This window comes from Coffea arabica, chromosome 11e, assembly GCF_036785885.1.
Source record: "Coffea arabica cultivar ET-39 chromosome 11e, Coffea Arabica ET-39 HiFi, whole genome shotgun sequence".
Lineage (NCBI taxonomy): Eukaryota > Viridiplantae > Streptophyta > Magnoliopsida > Gentianales > Rubiaceae > Coffea > Coffea arabica.
In genome coordinates this window covers 32727688-32745187 of record NC_092331.1, presented here as the reverse complement: position 1 = coordinate 32745187, position 17500 = coordinate 32727688, and the positions used below count along the sequence as shown (strand labels likewise).

At 39.4% G+C, this 17500-nt stretch overlaps 14 non-coding genes across 14 annotated transcripts; all 14 read right to left on the bottom strand.

Annotated features, from left to right (window-relative positions):
• Positions 1-233: 233 nt before the first annotated feature.
• Positions 234-352, bottom strand: LOC140029982 (5S ribosomal RNA). The gene has a single exon (XR_011833896.1). It is a non-coding gene; the product is annotated as a 5S ribosomal RNA (ribosomal RNA).
• A 1135-nt stretch (positions 353-1487) lies between these two features.
• LOC140022774 (5S ribosomal RNA) lies at positions 1488-1606 on the bottom strand. The gene has a single exon (XR_011826753.1). It is a non-coding gene; the product is annotated as a 5S ribosomal RNA (ribosomal RNA).
• A 1125-nt stretch (positions 1607-2731) lies between these two features.
• Positions 2732-2850, bottom strand: LOC140022763 (5S ribosomal RNA). The gene has a single exon (XR_011826742.1). It is a non-coding gene; the product is annotated as a 5S ribosomal RNA (ribosomal RNA).
• Positions 2851-3974: 1124 nt separating this feature from the next.
• Positions 3975-4093, bottom strand: LOC140030774 (5S ribosomal RNA). Its single transcript, XR_011834693.1, has one exon. It is a non-coding gene; the product is annotated as a 5S ribosomal RNA (ribosomal RNA).
• A 1135-nt stretch (positions 4094-5228) lies between these two features.
• Positions 5229-5347, bottom strand: LOC140031101 (5S ribosomal RNA). The gene has a single exon (XR_011835022.1). It is a non-coding gene; the product is annotated as a 5S ribosomal RNA (ribosomal RNA).
• A 1135-nt stretch (positions 5348-6482) lies between these two features.
• Positions 6483-6601, bottom strand: LOC140029981 (5S ribosomal RNA). The gene has a single exon (XR_011833895.1). It is a non-coding gene; the product is annotated as a 5S ribosomal RNA (ribosomal RNA).
• A 1135-nt stretch (positions 6602-7736) lies between these two features.
• On the bottom strand, positions 7737-7855 carry LOC140022751 (5S ribosomal RNA). The gene has a single exon (XR_011826730.1). It is a non-coding gene; the product is annotated as a 5S ribosomal RNA (ribosomal RNA).
• Positions 7856-8980: 1125 nt separating this feature from the next.
• On the bottom strand, positions 8981-9099 carry LOC140022740 (5S ribosomal RNA). Its single transcript, XR_011826719.1, has one exon. It is a non-coding gene; the product is annotated as a 5S ribosomal RNA (ribosomal RNA).
• Positions 9100-10234: 1135 nt separating this feature from the next.
• On the bottom strand, positions 10235-10353 carry LOC140022729 (5S ribosomal RNA). The gene has a single exon (XR_011826708.1). It is a non-coding gene; the product is annotated as a 5S ribosomal RNA (ribosomal RNA).
• A 1135-nt stretch (positions 10354-11488) lies between these two features.
• Positions 11489-11607, bottom strand: LOC140029853 (5S ribosomal RNA). The gene has a single exon (XR_011833768.1). It is a non-coding gene; the product is annotated as a 5S ribosomal RNA (ribosomal RNA).
• A 1135-nt stretch (positions 11608-12742) lies between these two features.
• Positions 12743-12861, bottom strand: LOC140022718 (5S ribosomal RNA). The gene has a single exon (XR_011826697.1). It is a non-coding gene; the product is annotated as a 5S ribosomal RNA (ribosomal RNA).
• A 1124-nt stretch (positions 12862-13985) lies between these two features.
• Positions 13986-14104, bottom strand: LOC140029852 (5S ribosomal RNA). The gene has a single exon (XR_011833767.1). It is a non-coding gene; the product is annotated as a 5S ribosomal RNA (ribosomal RNA).
• A 1125-nt stretch (positions 14105-15229) lies between these two features.
• On the bottom strand, positions 15230-15348 carry LOC140022707 (5S ribosomal RNA). Its single transcript, XR_011826686.1, has one exon. It is a non-coding gene; the product is annotated as a 5S ribosomal RNA (ribosomal RNA).
• A 1135-nt stretch (positions 15349-16483) lies between these two features.
• On the bottom strand, positions 16484-16602 carry LOC140031520 (5S ribosomal RNA). The gene has a single exon (XR_011835442.1). It is a non-coding gene; the product is annotated as a 5S ribosomal RNA (ribosomal RNA).
• Positions 16603-17500: the final 898 nt, after the last annotated feature.

Genomic DNA, 17500 nt, shown 5'->3' with positions numbered 1-17500 from the left:
TCAGGTCGTGTCGAAAATTGCCACCCCTAGTTGCGGTGATACATTTGCACCGACAAATTTGAGCGACGATCCGGGCTTTGATCGAGCCGTACCGTTCCTGATTTGTCTCGCGCCTTCAGATCCTCCTTCACGCTTCGACAAGAAGCAAAATATTAAGCAATCGTTCCGACGGAACTAAATTACTACAGGATAAAGAACGAATAGGAAATTTGGATTTCGAAACAAAAAAGAGAGGGATGCAACACGAGGACTTCCCAGGGGGTCACCCATCCTAGTACTACTCTCGCCCAAGCACGCTTAACTTCGGAGTTCTGATGGGATCCGGTGCATTAGTGCTGGTATGATCGCACCCGCCATGTTCCTTTCGCTTTATTCTTTTAAACTACCCCGTCCTGCGAAGCAGTGTGGCTTTTCTAGACCGAAATTCATTTTAAGCGTCAATTCAAGCATTTTCCTCTTATCCTTTTATTTATTTACTTTATATATTTTTTTGTTATTGATTTGCACCCTGTTTTTTTCCCTCATCCCGCAACTCTAAATTATCATGAAATCAATCCTTCACGCTTGCAGTTAGGGGTGGCAATTCGGGTCCAAATCAGGTTGGCGGGTCGGGTTCGGGTCAACAGACCCGCCAGAAAATCTGTTGACCCGAACCCCGACCCGCCAACCCGTGACGGGTCAGGTATGCTGACCCGAACCCGAAAATTTCAGGTTTACGGGGCGGCGGGTCGACCCGAAATGACCCGAAACTTAATTTTAATTTATTAATTTATCACTGTAATTTCTGATAAAATCAATTTCTCACAAAACTAATTACATAATCAAGTAATAAAAATTTAAATAAATGATTCCAAATCAAATCTAAAATAAATTAAACACCGTAAAAGTGTTTTATCCCAAGCAAAATATAAAATAAATTAAAACAATACAAAAGTGAAAAATAATATAATATATTATTTGTCCAAGTATAATAATTTCAACTTCACACAAATTAAATAAATTCGTTTAGGATTAAGTAATTAATGCCTTTGAAAAAAAGAATAACTTAGTTTAGTTAGACAAAATTATTTTTATGTTTATTAAATTATTTTTAATTCGTAAACGGGTCATATCGGGTCATATCAGGTCACCACGGGTTGACCCGAAATCGACCGGTTTTCTTTTCGGGTTCATCGGGTCCAACCCGATTCTGACCCGAATTCCCGAAACCTCAACCCAAACCCATTAATTTCGTGTTAGGTTCGTGTCGTGTTTTCAGGTCGTGTCGAAAATTGCCACCCCTAGTTGCGGTGATACATTTGCGCCGACAAATTTGAGCGACGATCCGGGCTTTGATCGAGCCGTACCGTTCCTGATTTGTCTCGCGCCTTCAGATCCTCCTTCACGCTTCGACAAGAAGCAAAATATTAAGCAATCGTTCCGACGGAGCTAAATTACTACAGGATAAAGAACGAATAGGAAATTTGGATTTCGAAACAAAAAAGAGAGGGGTGCAACACGAGGACTTCCCAGGGGGTCACCCATCCTAGTACTACTCTCGCCCAAGCACGCTTAACTTCGGAGTTCTGATGGGATCCGGTGCATTAGTGCTGGTATGATCGCACCCGCCATGTTCCTTTCGCGTTATTCTTTTAAACTACCCCGTCCTGCGAAGCAGTGTGGCTTTTCTAGACCGAAATTCATTTTAAGCGTCAATTCAAGCATTTTCCTCTTATCCTTTTATTTATTTACTTTATATATTTTTTTGTTATTGATTTGCACCCTGTTTTTTTCCCTCATCCCGCAACTCTAAATTATCATGAAATCAATCCTTCACGCTTGCAGTTAGGGGTGGCAATTCGGGTCCAAATCAGGTTGGCGGGTCGGGTTCGGGTCAACAGACCCGCCAGAAAATCTGTTGACCCGAACCCCGACCCGCCAACCCGTGACGGGTCAGGTATGCTGACCCGAACCCGAAAATTTCAGGTTTACGGGGCGGCGGGTCGACCCGAAATGACCCGAAACTTAATTTTAATTTATTAATTTATCACTGTAATTTCTGATAAAATCAATTTCTCACAAAACTAATTACATAATCAAGTAATAAAAATTTAAATAAATGATTCCAAATCAAATCTAAAATAAATTAAACACCGTAAAAGTGTTTTATCCCAAGCAAAATATAAAATAAATTAAAACAATACAAAAGTGAAAAATAATATAATATATTATTTGTCCAAGTATAATAATTTCAACTTCACACAAATTAAATAAATTCGTTTAGGATTAAGTAATTAATGCCTTTGAAAAAAAGAATAACTTAGTTTAGTTAGATAAAATTATTTTTATGTTTATTAAATTATTTTTAATTCGTAAACGAGTCATATCAGGTCACCACGGGTTGACCCGAAATCGACCGGTTTTCTTTTCGGGTTCATCGGGTCCAACCCGATTCTGACCCGAATTCCCGAAACCTCAACCCAAACCCATTAATTTCGTGTTAGGTTCGTGTCGTGTTTTCAGGTCGTGTCGAAAATTGCCACCCCTAGTTGCGGTGATACATTTGCGCCGACAAATTTGAGCGACGATCCGGGCTTTGATCGAGCCGTACCGTTCCTGATTTGTCTCGCGCCTTCAGATCCTCCTTCACGCTTCGACAAGAAGCAAAATATTAAGCAATCGTTCCGACGGAGCTAAATTACTACAGGATAAAGAACGAATAGGAAATTTGGATTTCGAAACAAAAAAGAGAGGGGTGCAACACGAGGACTTCCCAGGGGGTCACCCATCCTAGTACTACTCTCGCCCAAGCACGCTTAACTTCGGAGTTCTGATGGGATCCGGTGCATTAGTGCTGGTATGATCGCACCCGCCATGTTCCTTTCGCGTTATTCTTTTAAACTACCCCGTCCTGCGAAGCAGTGTGGCTTTTCTAGACCGAAATTCATTTTAAGCGTCAATTCAAGCATTTTCCTCTTATCCTTTTATTTATTTACTTTATATATTTTTTTGTTATTGATTTGCACCCTGTTTTTTTCCCTCATCCCGCAACTCTAAATTATCATGAAATCAATCCTTCACGCTTGCAGTTAGGGGTGGCAATTCGGGTCCAAATCAGGTTGGCGGGTCGGGTTCGGGTCAAAAGACCCGCCAGAAAATCTGTTGACCCGAACCCCGACCCGCCAACCCGTGACGGGTCAGGTATGCTGACCCGAACCCGAAAATTTCAGGTTTACGGGGCGGCGGGTCGACCCGAAATGACCCGAAACTTAATTTTAATTTATTAATTTATCACTGTAATTTCTGATAAAATCAATTTCTCACAAAACTAATTACATAATCAAGTAATAAAAATTTAAATAAATGATTCCAAATCAAATCTAAAATAAATTAAACACCGTAAAAGTGTTTTATCCCAAGCAAAATATAAAATAAATTAAAACAATACAAAAGTGAAAAATAATATAATATATTATTTGTCCAAGTATAATAATTTCAACTTCACACAAATTAAATAAATTCGTTTAGGATTAAGTAATTAATGCCTTTGAAAAAAAGAATAACTTAGTTTAGTTAGATAAAATTATTTTATGTTTATTAAATTATTTTTAATTCGTAAACGGGTCATATCAGGTCACCACGGGTTGACCCGAAATCGACCGGTTTTCTTTTCGGGTTCATCGGGTCCAACCCGATTCTGACCCGAATTCCCGAAACCTCAACCCAAACCCATTAATTTCGTGTTAGGTTCGTGTCGTGTTTTCAGGTCGTGTCGAAAATTGCCACCCCTAGTTGCGGTGATACATTTGCGCCGACAAATTTGAGCGACGATCCGGGCTTTGATCGAGCCGTACCGTTCCTGATTTGTCTCGCGCCTTCAGATCCTCCTTCACGCTTCGACAAGAAGCAAAATATTAAGCAATCGTTCCGACGGAGCTAAATTACTACAGGATAAAGAACGAATAGGAAATTTGGATTTCGAAACAAAAAAGAGAGGGGTGCAACACGAGGACTTCCCAAGGGGTCACCCATCCTAGTACAACTCTCGCCCAAGCACGCTTAACTTCGGAGTTCTGATGGGATCCGGTGCATTAGTGCTGGTATGATCGCACCCGCCATGTTCCTTTCGCTTTATTCTTTTAAACTACCCCATCCTGCGAAGCAGTGTGGCTTTTCTAGACCGAAATTCATTTTAAGCGTCAATTCAAGCATTTTCCTCTTATCCTTTTATTTATTTACTTTATATTTTTTTTTGTTATTGATTTGCACCCTGTTTTTTTCCCTCATCCCGCAACTCTAAATTATCATGAAATCAATCCTTCACGCTTGCAGTTAGGGGTGGCAATTCGGGTCCAAATCAGGTTGGCGGGTCGGGTTCGGGTCAACAGACCCGCCAAAAAATCTGTTGACCCGAACCCCGACCCGCCAACCCGTGACGGGTCAGGTATGCTGACCCGAACCCGAAAATTTCAGGTTTACGGGGCGGCGGGTCGACCCGAAATGACCCGAAACTTAATTTTAATTTATTAATTTATCACTGTAATTTCTGATAAAATCAATTTCTCACAAAACTAATTACATAATCAAGTAATAAAAATTTAAATAAATGATTCCAAATCAAATCTAAAATAAATTAAACACCGTAAAAGTGTTTTATCCCAAGCAAAATATAAAATAAATTAAAACAATACAAAAGTGAAAAATAATATAATATATTATTTGTCCAAGTATAATAATTTCAACTTCACACAAATTAAATAAATTCGTTTAGGATTAAGTAATTAATGCCTTTGAAAAAAAGAATAACTTAGTTTAGTTAGATAAAATTATTTTTATGTTTATTAAATTATTTTTAATTCGTAAACGGGTCATATCGGGTCATATCAGGTCACCACGGGTTGACCCGAAATCGACCGGTTTTCTTTTCGGGTTCATCGGGTCCAACCCGATTCTGACCCGAATTCCCGAAACCTCAACCCAAACCCATTAATTTCGTGTTAGGTTCGTGTCGTGTTTTCAGGTCGTGTCGAAAATTGCCACCCCTAGTTGCGGTGATACATTTGCGCCGACAAATTTGAGCGACGATCCGGGCTTTGATCGAGCCGTACCGTTCCTGATTTGTCTCGCGCCTTCAGATCCTCCTTCACGCTTCGACAAGAAGCAAAATATTAAGCAATCGTTCCGACGGAGCTAAATTACTACAGGATAAAGAACGAATAGGAAATTTGGATTTCGAAACAAAAAAGAGAGGGGTGCAACACGAGGACTTCCCAGGGGGTCACCCATCCTAGTACTACTCTCGCCCAAGCACGCTTAACTTCAGAGTTCTGATGGGATCCGGTGCATTAATGCTGGTATGATCGCACCCGCCATGTTCCTTTCGCTTTATTCTTTTAAACTACCCCGTCCTGCGAAGCAGTGTGGCTTTTCTAGACCGAAATTCATTTTAAGCGTCAATTCAAGCATTTTCCTCTTATCCTTTTATTTATTTACTTTATATTTTTTTTTGTTATTGATTTGCACCCTGTTTTTTTCCCTCATCCCGCAACTCTAAATTATCATGAAATCAATCCTTCACGCTTGCAGTTAGGGGTGGCAATTCGGGTCCAAATCAGGTTGGCGGGTCGGGTTCGGGTCAACAGACCCGCCAGAAAATCTGTTGACCCGAACCCCGACCCGCCAACCCGTGACGGGTCAGGTATGCTGACCCGAACCCGAAAATTTCAGGTTTACGGGGCGACGGGTCGACCCGAAATGACCCGAAACTTAATTTTAATTTATTAATTTATCACTGTAATTTCTAATAAAATCAATTTCTCACAAAACTAATTACATAATCAAGTAATAAAAATTTAAATAAATGATTCCAAATCAAATCTAAAATAAATTAAACACCGTAAAAGTGTTTTATCCCAAGCAAAATATAAAATAAATTAAAACAATACAAAAGTGAAAAATAATATAATATATTATTTGTCCAAGTATAATAATTTCAACTTCACACAAATTAAATAAATTCGTTTAGGATTAAGTAATTAATGCCTTTGAAAAAAAGAATAACTTAGTTTAGTTAGATAAAATTATTTTTATGTTTATTAAATTATTTTTAATTCGTAAACGGGTCATATCGGGTCATATCAGGTCACCACGGGTTGACCCGAAATCGACCGGTTTTCTTTTCGGGTTCATCGGGTCCAACCCGATTCTGACCCGAATTCCCGAAACCTCAACCCAAACCCATTAATTTCGTGTTAGGTTCGTGTCGTGTTTTCAGGTCGTGTCGAAAATTGCCACCCCTAGTTGCGGTGATACATTTGCACCGACAAATTTGAGCGACGATCCGGGCTTTGATCGAGCCGTACCGTTCCTGATTTGTCTCGCGCCTTCAGATCCTCCTTCACGCTTCGACAAGAAGCAAAATATTAAGCAATCGTTCCGACGGAACTAAATTACTACAGGATAAAGAACGAATAGGAAATTTGGATTTCGAAACAAAAAAGAGAGGGATGCAACACGAGGACTTCCCAGGGGGTCACCCATCCTAGTACTACTCTCGCCCAAGCACGCTTAACTTCGGAGTTCTGATGGGATCCGGTGCATTAGTGCTGGTATGATCGCACCCGCCATGTTCCTTTCGCTTTATTCTTTTAAACTACCCCGTCCTGCGAAGCAGTGTGGCTTTTCTAGACCGAAATTCATTTTAAGCGTCAATTCAAGCATTTTCCTCTTATCCTTTTATTTATTTACTTTATATTTTTTTTTGTTATTGATTTGCACCCTGTTTTTTTCCCTCATCCCGCAACTCTAAATTATCATGAAATCAATCCTTCACGCTTGCAGTTAGGGGTGGCAATTCGGGTCCAAATCAGGTTGGCGGGTCGGGTTCGGGTCAACAGACCCGCCAGAAAATCTGTTGACCCGAACCCCGACCCGCCAACCCGTGACGGGTCAGGTATGCTGACCCGAACCCGAAAATTTCAGGTTTACGGGGCGGCGGGTCGACCCGAAATGACCCGAAACTTAATTTTAATTTATTAATTTATCACTGTAATTTCTGATAAAATCAATTTCTCACAAAACTAATTACATAATCAAGTAATAAAAATTTAAATAAATGATTCCAAATCAAATCTAAAATAAATTAAACACCGTAAAAGTGTTTTATCCCAAGCAAAATATAAAATAAATTAAAACAATACAAAAGTGAAAAATAATATAATATATTATTTGTCCAAGTATAATAATTTCAACTTCACACAAATTAAATAAATTCGTTTAGGATTAAGTAATTAATGCCTTTGAAAAAAAGAATAACTTAGTTTAGTTAGACAAAATTATTTTTATGTTTATTAAATTATTTTTAATTCGTAAACGGGTCATATCGGGTCATATCAGGTCACCACGGGTTGACCCGAAATCGACCGGTTTTCTTTTCGGGTTCATCGGGTCCAACCCGATTCTGACCCGAATTCCCGAAACCTCAACCCAAACCCATTAATTTCGTGTTAGGTTCGTGTCGTGTTTTCAGGTCGTGTCGAAAATTGCCACCCCTAGTTGCGGTGATACATTTGCGCCGACAAATTTGAGCGACGATCCGGGCTTTGATCGAGCCGTACCGTTCCTGATTTGTCTCGCGCCTTCAGATCCTCCTTCACGCTTCGACAAGAAGCAAAATATTAAGCAATCGTTCCGACGGAGCTAAATTACTACAGGATAAAGAACGAATAGGAAATTTGGATTTCGAAACAAAAAAGAGAGGGGTGCAACACGAGGACTTCCCAGGGGGTCACCCATCCTAGTACTACTCTCGCCCAAGCACGCTTAACTTCGGAGTTCTGATGGGATCCGGTGCATTAGTGCTGGTATGATCGCACCCGCCATGTTCCTTTCGCGTTATTCTTTTAAACTACCCCGTCCTGCGAAGCAGTGTGGCTTTTCTAGACCGAAATTCATTTTAAGCGTCAATTCAAGCATTTTCCTCTTATCCTTTTATTTATTTACTTTATATATTTTTTTGTTATTGATTTGCACCCTGTTTTTTTCCCTCATCCCGCAACTCTAAATTATCATGAAATCAATCCTTCACGCTTGCAGTTAGGGGTGGCAATTCGGGTCCAAATCAGGTTGGCGGGTCGGGTTCGGGTCAACAGACCCGCCAGAAAATCTGTTGACCCGAACCCCGACCCGCCAACCCGTGACGGGTCAGGTATGCTGACCCGAACCCGAAAATTTCAGGTTTACGGGGCGGCGGGTCGACCCGAAATGACCCGAAACTTAATTTTAATTTATTAATTTATCACTGTAATTTCTGATAAAATCAATTTCTCACAAAACTAATTACATAATCAAGTAATAAAAATTTAAATAAATGATTCCAAATCAAATCTAAAATAAATTAAACACCGTAAAAGTGTTTTATCCCAAGCAAAATATAAAATAAATTAAAACAATACAAAAGTGAAAAATAATATAATATATTATTTGTCCAAGTATAATAATTTCAACTTCACACAAATTAAATAAATTCGTTTAGGATTAAGTAATTAATGCCTTTGAAAAAAAGAATAACTTAGTTTAGTTAGATAAAATTATTTTTATGTTTATTAAATTATTTTTAATTCGTAAACGAGTCATATCAGGTCACCACGGGTTGACCCGAAATCGACCGGTTTTCTTTTCGGGTTCATCGGGTCCAACCCGATTCTGACCCGAATTCCCGAAACCTCAACCCAAACCCATTAATTTCGTGTTAGGTTCGTGTCGTGTTTTCAGGTCGTGTCGAAAATTGCCACCCCTAGTTGCGGTGATACATTTGCGCCGACAAATTTGAGCGACGATCCGGGCTTTGATCGAGCCGTACCGTTCCTGATTTGTCTCGCGCCTTCAGATCCTCCTTCACGCTTCGACAAGAAGCAAAATATTAAGCAATCGTTCCGACGGAGCTAAATTACTACAGGATAAAGAACGAATAGGAAATTTGGATTTCGAAACAAAAAAGAGAGGGGTGCAACACGAGGACTTCCCAGGGGGTCACCCATCCTAGTACTACTCTCGCCCAAGCACGCTTAACTTCGGAGTTCTGATGGGATCCGGTGCATTAGTGCTGGTATGATCGCACCCGCCATGTTCCTTTCGCTTTATTCTTTTAAACTACCCCGTCCTGCGAAGCAGTGTGGCTTTTCTAGACCGAAATTCATTTTAAGCGTCAATTCAAGCATTTTCCTCTTATCCTTTTATTTATTTACTTTATATTTTTTTTTGTTATTGATTTGCACCCTGTTTTTTTCCCTCATCCCGCAACTCTAAATTATCATGAAATCAATCCTTCACGCTTGCAGTTAGGGGTGGCAATTCGGGTCCAAATCAGGTTGGCGGGTCGGGTTCGGGTCAACAGACCCGCCAGAAAATCTGTTGACCCGAACCCCGACCCGCCAACCCATGACGGGTCAGGTATGCTAACCCGAACCCGAAAATTTCAGGTTTACGGGGCGGCGGGTCGACCCGAAATGACCCGAAACTTAATTTAAATTTATTAATTTATCACTGTAATTTCTGATAAAATCAATTTCTCACAAAACTAATTACATAATCAAGTAATAAAAATTTAAATAAATGATTCCAAATCAAATCTAAAATAAATTAAACACCGTAAAAGTGTTTTATCCCAAGCAAAATATAAAATAAATTAAAACAATACAAAAGTGAAAAATAATATAATATATTATTTGTCCAAGTATAATAATTTCAACTTCACACAAATTAAATAAATTCGTTTAGGATTAAGTAATTAATGCCTTTGAAAAAAAGAATAACTTAGTTTAGTTAGATAAAATTATTTTTATGTTTATTAAATTATTTTTAATTCGTAAACGGGTCATATCGGGTCATATCAGGTCACCACGGGTTGACCCGAAATCGACCGGTTTTCTTTTCGGGTTCATCGGGTCCAACCCGATTCTGACCCGAATTCCCGAAACCTCAACCCAAACCCATTAATTTCGTGTTAGGTTCGTGTCGTGTTTTCAGGTCGTGTCGAAAATTGCCACCCCTAGTTGCGGTGATACATTTGCGCCGACAAATTTGAGCGACGATCCGGGCTTTGATCGAGCCGTACCGTTCCTGATTTGTCTCGCGCCTTCAGATCCTCCTTCACGCTTCGACAAGAAGCAAAATATTAAGCAATCGTTCCGACGGAGCTAAATTACTACAGGATAAAGAACGAATAGGAAATTTGGATTTCGAAACAAAAAAGAGAGGGGTGCAACACGAGGACTTCCCAGGGGGTCACCCATCCTAGTACTACTCTCGCCCAAGCACGCTTAACTTCGGAGTTCTGATGGGATCCGGTGCATTAGTGCTGGTATGATCGCACCCGCCATGTTCCTTTCGCTTTATTCTTTTAAACTACCCCGTCCTGCGAAGCAGTGTGGCTTTTCTAGACCGAAATTCATTTTAAGCGTCAATTCAAGCATTTTCCTCTTATCCTTTTATTTATTTACTTTATATTTTTTTTTGTTATTGATTTGCACCCTGTTTTTTTCCCTCATCCCGCAACTCTAAATTATCATGAAATCAATCCTTCACGCTTGCAGTTAGGGGTGGCAATTCGGGTCCAAATCAGGTTGGCGGGTCGGGTTCGGGTCAACAGACCCGCCAGAAAATCTGTTGACCCGAACCCCGACCCGCCAACCCATGACGGGTCAGGTATGCTGACCCGAACCCGAAAATTTCAGGTTTACGGGGCGGCGGGTCGACCCGAAATGACCCGAAACTTAATTTAAATTTATTAATTTATCACTGTAATTTCTGATAAAATCAATTTCTCACAAAACTAATTACATAATCAAGTAATAAAAATTTAAATAAATGATTCCAAATCAAATCTAAAATAAATTAAACACCGTAAAAGTGTTTTATCCCAAGCAAAATATAAAATAAATTAAAACAATACAAAAGTGAAAAATAATATAATATATTATTTGTCCAAGTATAATAATTTCAATTTCACACAAATTAAATAAATTCGTTTAGGATTAAGTAATTAATGCCTTTGAAAAAAAGAATAACTTAGTTTAGTTAGATAAAATTATTTTTATGTTTATTAAATTATTTTTAATTCGTAAACGGGTCATATCGGGTCATATCAGGTCACCACGGGTTGACCCGAAATCGACCGGTTTTCTTTTCGGGTTCATCGGGTCCAACCCGATTCTGACCCGAATTCCCGAAACCTCAACCCAAACCCATTAATTTCGTGTTAGGTTCGTGTCGTGTTTTCAGGTCGTGTCGAAAATTGCCACCCCTAGTTGCGGTGATACATTTGCGCCGACAAATTTGAGCGACGATCCGGGCTTTGATCGAGCCGTACCGTTCCTGATTTGTCTCGCGCCTTCAGATCCTCCTTCACGCTTCGACAAGAAGCAAAATATTAAGCAATCGTTCCGACGGAGCTAAATTACTACAGGATAAAGAACGAATAGGAAATTTGGATTTCGAAACAAAAAAGAGAGGGGTGCAACACGAGGACTTCCCAAGGGGTCACCCATCCTAGTACTACTCTCGCCCAAGCACGCTTAACTTCGGAGTTCTGATGGGATCCGGTGCATTAGTGCTGGTATGATCGCACCCGCCATGTTCCTTTCGCTTTATTCTTTTAAACTACCCCATCCTGCGAAGCAGTGTGGCTTTTCTAGACCGAAATTCATTTTAAGCGTCAATTCAAGCATTTTCCTCTTATCCTTTTATTTATTTACTTTATATTTTTTTTTGTTATTGATTTGCACCCTGTTTTTTTCCCTCATCCCGCAACTCTAAATTATCATGAAATCAATCCTTCACGCTTGCAGTTAGGGGTGGCAATTCGGGTCCAAATCAGGTTGGCGGGTCGGGTTCGGGTCAACAGACCCGCCAAAAAATCTGTTGACCCGAACCCCGACCCGCCAACCCGTGACGGGTCAGGTATGCTGACCCGAACCCGAAAATTTCAGGTTTACGGGGCGGCGGGTCGACCCGAAATGACCCGAAACTTAATTTTAATTTATTAATTTATCACTGTAATTTCTGATAAAATTAATTTCTCACAAAACTAATTACATAATCAAGTAATAAAAATTTAAATAAATGATTCCAAATCAAATCTAAAATAAATTAAACACCGTAAAAGTGTTTTATCCCAAGCAAAATATAAAATAAATTAAAACAATACAAAAGTGAAAAATAATATAATATATTATTTGTCCAAGTATAATAATTTCAACTTCACACAAATTAAATAAATTCGTTTAGGATTAAGTAATTAATGCCTTTGAAAAAAAGAATAACTTAGTTTAGTTAGATAAAATTATTTTTATGTTTATTAAATTATTTTTAATTCGTAAACGGGTCATATCGGGTCATATCAGGTCACCACGGGTTGACCCGAAATCGACCGGTTTTCTTTTCGGGTTCATCGGGTCCAACCCGATTCTGACCCGAATTCCCGAAACCTCAACCCAAACCCATTAATTTCGTGTTAGGTTCGTGTCGTGTTTTCAGGTCGTGTCGAAAATTGCCACCCCTAGTTGCGGTGATACATTTGCGCCGACAAATTTGAGCGACGATCCGGGCTTTGATCGAGCCGTACCGTTCCTGATTTGTCTCGCGCCTTCAGATCCTCCTTCACGCTTCGACAAGAAGCAAAATATTAAGCAATCGTTCCGACGGAGCTAAATTACTACAGGATAAAGAACGAATAGGAAATTTGGATTTCGAAACAAAAAAGAGAGGGGTGCAACACGAGGACTTCCCAGGGGGTCACCCATCCTAGTACTACTCTCGCCCAAGCACGCTTAACTTCGGAGTTCTGATGGGATCCGGTGCATTAGTGCTGGTATGATCGCACCCGCCATGTTCCTTTCGCGTTATTCTTTTAAACTACCCCGTCCTGCGAAGCAGTGTGGCTTTTCTAGACCGAAATTCATTTTAAGCGTCAATTCAAGCATTTTCCTCTTATCCTTTTATTTATTTACTTTATATATTTTTTTGTTATTGATTTGCACCCTGTTTTTTTCCCTCATCCCGCAACTCTAAATTATCATGAAATCAATCCTTCACGCTTGCAGTTAGGGGTGGCAATTCGGGTCCAAATCAGGTTGGCGGGTCGGGTTCGGGTCAAAAGACCCGCCAGAAAATCTGTTGACCCGAACCCCGACCCGCCAACCCGTGACGGGTCAGGTATGCTGACCCGAACCCGAAAATTTCAGGTTTACGGGGCGGCGGGTCGACCCGAAATGACCCGAAACTTAATTTTAATTTATTAATTTATCACTGTAATTTCTGATAAAATCAATTTCTCACAAAACTAATTACATAATCAAGTAATAAAAATTTAAATAAATGATTCCAAATCAAATCTAAAATAAATTAAACACCGTAAAAGTGTTTTATCCCAAGCAAAATATAAAATAAATTAAAACAATACAAAAGTGAAAAATAATATAAAATATTATTTGTCCAAGTATAATAATTTCAACTTCACACAAATTAAATAAATTCGTTTAGGATTAAGTAATTAATGCCTTTGAAAAAAAGAATAACTTAGTTTAGTTAGATAAAATTATTTTATGTTTATTAAATTATTTTTAATTCGTAAACGGGTCATATCAGGTCACCACGGGTTGACCCGAAATCGACCGGTTTTCTTTTCGGGTTCATCGGGTCCAACCCGATTCTGACCCGAATTCCCGAAACCTCAACCCAAACCCATTAATTTCGTGTTAGGTTCGTGTCGTGTTTTCAGGTCGTGTCGAAAATTGCCACCCCTAGTTGCGGTGATACATTTGCGCCGACAAATTTGAGCGACGATCCGGGCTTTGATCGAGCCGTACCGTTCCTGATTTGTCTCGCGCCTTCAGATCCTCCTTCACGCTTCGACAAGAAGCAAAATATTAAGCAATCGTTCCGACGGAGCTAAATTACTACAGGATAAAGAACGAATAGGAAATTTGGATTTCGAAACAAAAAAGAGAGGGGTGCAACACGAGGACTTCCCAAGGGGTCACCCATCCTAGTACTACTCTCGCCCAAGCACGCTTAACTTCGGAGTTCTGATGGGATCCGGTGCATTAGTGCTGGTATGATCGCACCCGCCATGTTCCTTTCGCTTTATTCTTTTAAACTAAGCCATCCTGCGAAGCAGTGTGGCTTTTCTAGACCGAAATTCATTTTAAGCGTCAATTCAAGCATTTTCCTCTTATCCTTTTATTTATTTACTTTATATTTTTTTTTGTTATTGATTTGCACCCTGTTTTTTTCCCTCATCCCGCAACTCTAAATTATCATGAAATCAATCCTTCACGCTTGCAGTTAGGGGTGGCAATTCGGGTCCAAATCAGGTTGGCGGGTCGGGTTCGGGTCAACAGACCCGCCAGAAAATCTGTTGACCCGAACCCCGACCCGCCAACCCGTGACGGGTCAGGTATGCTGACCCGAACCCGAAAATTTCAGGTTTACGGGGCGACGGGTCGACCCGAAATGACCCGAAACTTAATTTTAATTTATTAATTTATCACTGTAATTTCTAATAAAATCAATTTCTCACAAAACTAATTACATAATCAAGTAATAAAAATTTAAATAAATGATTCCAAATCAAATCTAAAATAAATTAAACACCGTAAAAGTGTTTTATCCCAAGCAAAATATAAAATAAATTAAAACAATACAAAAGTGAAAAATAATATAATATATTATTTGTCCAAGTATAATAATTTCAACTTCACACAAATTAAATAAATTCGTTTAGGATTAAGTAATTAATGCCTTTGAAAAAAAGAATAACTTAGTTTAGTTAGATAAAATTATTTTTATGTTTATTAAATTATTTTTAATTCGTAAACGAGTCATATCAGGTCACCACGGGTTGACCCGAAATCGACCGGTTTTCTTTTCGGGTTCATCGGGTCCAACCCGATTCTGACCCGAATTCCCGAAACCTCAACCCAAACCCATTAATTTCGTGTTAGGTTCGTGTCGTGTTTTCAGGTCGTGTCGAAAATTGCCACCCCTAGTTGCGGTGATACATTTGCGCCGACAAATTTGAGCGACGATCCGGGCTTTGATCGAGCCGTACCGTTCCTGATTTGTCTCGCGCCTTCAGATCCTCCTTCACGCTTCGACAAGAAGCAAAATATTAAGCAATCGTTCCGACGGAGCTAAATTACTACAGGATAAAGAACGAATAGGAAATTTGGATTTCGAAACAAAAAAGAGAGGGGTGCAACACGAGGACTTCCCAGGGGGTCACCCATCCTAGTACTACTCTCGCCCAAGCACGCTTAACTTCGGAGTTCTGATGGGATCCGGTGCATTAGTGCTGGTATGATCGCACCCGCCATGTTCTTTTCGCGTTATTCTTTTAAACTACCCCGTCCTGCGAAGCAGTGTGGCTTTTCTAGACCGAAATTCATTTTAAGCGTCAATTCAAGCATTTTCCTCTTATCCTTTTATTTATTTACTTTATATATTTTTTTGTTATTGATTTGCACCCTGTTTTTTTCCCTCATCCCGCAACTCTAAATTATCATGAAATCAATCCTTCACGCTTGCAGTTAGGGGTGGCAATTCGGGTCCAAATCAGGTTGGCGGGTCGGGTTCGGGTCAACAGACCCGCCAGAAAATCTGTTGACCCGAACCCCGACCCGCCAACCCGTGACGGGTCAGGTATGCTGACCCGAACCCGAAAATTTCAGGTTTACGGGGCGGCGGGTCGACCCGAAATGACCCGAAACTTAATTTTAATTTATTAATTTATCACTGTAATTTCTGATAAAATCAATTTCTCACAAAACTAATTACATAATCAAGTAATAAAAATTTAAATAAATGATTCCAAATCAAATCTAAAATAAATTAAACACCGTAAAAGTGTTTTATCCCAAGCAAAATATAAAATAAATTAAAACAATACAAAAGTGAAAAATAATATAATATATTATTTGTCCAAGTATAATAATTTCAACTTCACACAAATTAAATAAATTCGTTTAGGATTAAGTAATTAATGCCTTTGAAAAAAAGAATAACTTAGTTTAGTTAGATAAAATTATTTTTATGTTTATTAAATTATTTTTAATTCGTAAACGGGTCATATCGGGTCATATCAGGTCACCACGGGTTGACCCGAAATCGACCGGTTTTCTTTTCGGGTTCATCGGGTCCAACCCGATTCTGACCCGAATTCCCGAAACCTCAACCCAAACCCATTAATTTCGTGTTAGGTTCGTGTCGTGTTTTCAGGTCGTGTCGAAAATTGCCACCCCTAGTTGCGGTGATACATTTGCGCCGACAAATTTGAGCGACGATCCGGGCTTTGATCGAGCCGTACCGTTCCTGATTTGTCTCGCGCCTTCAGATCCTCCTTCACGCTTCGACAAGAAGCAAAATATTAAGCAATCGTTCCGACGGAGCTAAATTACTACAGGATAAAGAACGAATAGGAAATTTGGATTTCGAAACAAAAAAGAGAGGGGTGCAACACGAGGACTTCCCAGGGGGTCACCCATCCTAGTACTACTCTCGCCCAAGCACTCTTAACTTCGGAGTTCTGATGGGATCCGGTGCATTAGTGCTGGTATGATCGCACCCGCCATGTTCCTTTCGCGTTATTCTTTTAAACTACCCCGTCCTGCGAAGCAGTGTGGCTTTTCTAGACCGAAATTCATTTTAAGCGTCAATTCAAGCATTTTCCTCTTATCCTTTTATTTATTTACTTTATATATTTTTTTGTTATTGATTTGCACCCTGTTTTTTTCCCTCATCCCGCAACTCTAAATTATCATGAAATCAATCCTTCACGCTTGCAGTTAGGGGTGGCAATTCGGGTCCAAATCAGGTTGGCGGGTCGGGTTCGGGTCAAAAGACCCGCCAGAAAATCTGTTGACCCGAACCCCGACCCGCCAACCCGTGACGGGTCAGGTATGCTGACCCGAACCCGAAAATTTCAGGTTTACGGGGCGGCGGGTCGACCCGAAATGACCCGAAACTTAATTTTAATTTATTAATTTATCACTGTAATTTCTGATAAAATCAATTTCTCACAAAACTAATTACATAATCAAGTAATAAAAATTTAAATAAATGATTCCAAATCAAATCTAAAATAAATTAAACACCGTAAAAGTGTTTTATCCCAAGCAAAATATAAAATAAATTAAAACAATACAAAAGTGAAAAATAATATAATATATTATTTGTCCAAGTATAATAATTTCAACTTCACACAAATTAAATAAATTCGTTTAGGATTAAGTAATTAATGCCTTTGAAAAAAAGAATAACTTAGTTTAGTTAGATAAAATTATTTTATGTTTATTAAATTATTTTTAATTCGTAAACGGGTCATATCAGGTCACCACGGGTTGACCCGAAATCGACCGGTTTTCTTTTCGGGTTCATCGGGTCCAACCCGATTCTGACCCGAATTCCCGAAACCTCAACCCAAACCCATTAATTTCGTGTTAGGTTCGTGTCGTGTTTTCAGGTC